Raw genomic sequence first — 2,314 nt, 5'->3', positions numbered from 1 at the left:
AAAAAAAAAAAAAAAAAGAACACTGATTAAATTATAGCCATATTTGGATTAAACAAGTTTATGCTGATTTTACCAATCAGAAATTGAGTTAGTCTCTGTAGCTCTCTGTTTTACAGTACAAAAGAAGAAGGCGGAAAAGTAGATATAGTTGCAGATTTCTTGCATATGTCAGGAATTGATGATTAACTAAATGGTTTAAGCCTGGTCTACAGTGTTTGAGTCCTCCACCAACACTTCCTGACAACATGAGCCATTATTAAGATGGACTTTTCCAGAAAAATTGGACATCTTCAAAAAAGACTGACCAACCCAGAAGCTAGTGAGCCTGTCTCAGCAGAGAAAAGAATTTGTCTGCCACTTTTAGCCTTCCAATAGTTTTGTTTGGTAAGGGTAACAGAGTTGCGTGACAATGTTGAGCGACAAAGGGGCCAGAAGGAGAACTTCTACATTGCCACTTGAATGCATCACAGCTGCATTACCAACAGCTTCACGGCAGGATTCGAACAATATCATTTTCCAGACCAAAAATAGGTTCAATGAAAAACTAATATCTATTACACTCATCGGTCCCCAGAAATTTTGCAAGCAGAAAAAAAACTTCCTGCATGCATCCCTCTCCAGCTTAGCACAACACTCTGATCCATCTCTGCTGAGAGCTGTCATATTCAGGATGCAGGATTTTGCAGGGAAAACTACTGATCTAGCTGGACTTCCTTCATGGATGGAGTTCACCTTTAAATAAGTTGGATTTGCTGTAAATAAAAACACTTATTTTCAAGTTTAATGCGTTGTCAGTTGTTCTTTAATGTTTGTTGCAGCTGTTATTGCAGAGGGAGGAGACTTGAGTTTGTTTATACAATATGTGGAATTGTAGTGAATCCAGTCTATATATGTAAATGATCCATTTATGATCGAATTGCTGCATAAAATAATATTAGTTAATATTAATAAGGATGGTTTTGGCAGAGGAAGACCGAAGGCTCAGCTCTAAAATGCACGGCCCGCCACTGATTTAAACTCATCTCAATGTGTGGTCCTTAAAGCTGCAGCAGAAATTCACTTAAATGGTAGGCAATTATGGAGCAAACAAGCAGCAAAAAGCACTTCTGAAAACCATCTTTATTTTGAATTGTTTAAACTTGATTTCTCCCAGGTTTTCAGACAATATTGAAGCTTCAGCTGAACGGTTGGTTTGGTGAACTTGGCACCTTTCTCTAATTATTTTCCTTCTTCTAAGTTATGAAATCTGGAGTGTAAACTGTGGCGTGTGTCTGGTAAAACTTCTAGGATTCTGTCAACTTTAACTCTGCACAAGCATCTGTTTTTGTATACCTCAATGCTAAGTTTACCTTTTTTTCGTCAAAATCAACCACATCTGTTCCAGTGTAAGCTTGAACCTTTTTCATGTCCTTTACTCCTTGTTTCCCCGGCTGATTTTAATAAAGCATTTTGTTTCCCATCATCCATAGTTAGAGCTGATTTGTTTTGCAACTTTAAAGTAGAAGATCAGTAAAAAATCAATGTTTCTCTTTTTTTTTCCTGTTGAAATGGAGATGGGACATGTCAGGGAGGGGAAAGACTGATGGTTGCTCTGCCGAAAGCTGAAAAGATGAGACTGTCCAGATGTGCAGCTGCAGATGTGCACCCAGACACAAAAGCAAACTGTCTTCCTGAAGTCTGGAAGCACTAAAAACAACATGTAAGACGATGACACCAATCTTATCTATTAAATTCAACAGAGGAGTGGAAACGAGGAAGGACAAACTTAATGCATGTAAATACCAAAGAAGCTGAGGATGATGAAGCATGTGAAGACTGTGCTGAAGTGTGACTTTTGTGGCAGCTCTGTCCAAGTAGATAGGAACTTCTTGAGCTATGGCATGCAATAATGCTGAAGAAGATTAGCTGGCACCGTTCATCATCCTGCTTCACTGCAACCTATTGAAAAGCACTTCCCTTTTGGAGATAGAGAGAACGTGGTTCCACTTCGAGAATAATGATAATGAGAAAACAAAGCTGCAATGTGTACAACAAATTTCATACTTAGGACAGAAGCAACAGAAAAAAACTGTTAGTTTTCCAATAAATTAAGTTTAGCTATTTGCTTGACTTTAAATCAACTCTATTAATATTAATCATCATTCGACTGTTTGCTGTAAGATGATGTTTTATTTAAATACAAGAGCAGAACACCAAAAATGGACGATATCTGCTCATCTAAAGAAAGCAGGTCAGCTGTTCCTATAGACACACTCCCGATTTAAAAAAAAATGCGTTTTTAGCATGTTCTTGTGACATTTTTATCACAATAGAG

The sequence above is a fragment of the Oryzias melastigma genome, linkage group LG21, assembly GCF_002922805.2.
Source record: "Oryzias melastigma strain HK-1 linkage group LG21, ASM292280v2, whole genome shotgun sequence".
Taxonomy (NCBI): Eukaryota; Metazoa; Chordata; class Actinopteri; order Beloniformes; family Adrianichthyidae; genus Oryzias; species Oryzias melastigma.
This window is presented reverse-complemented; position numbering follows the sequence as displayed.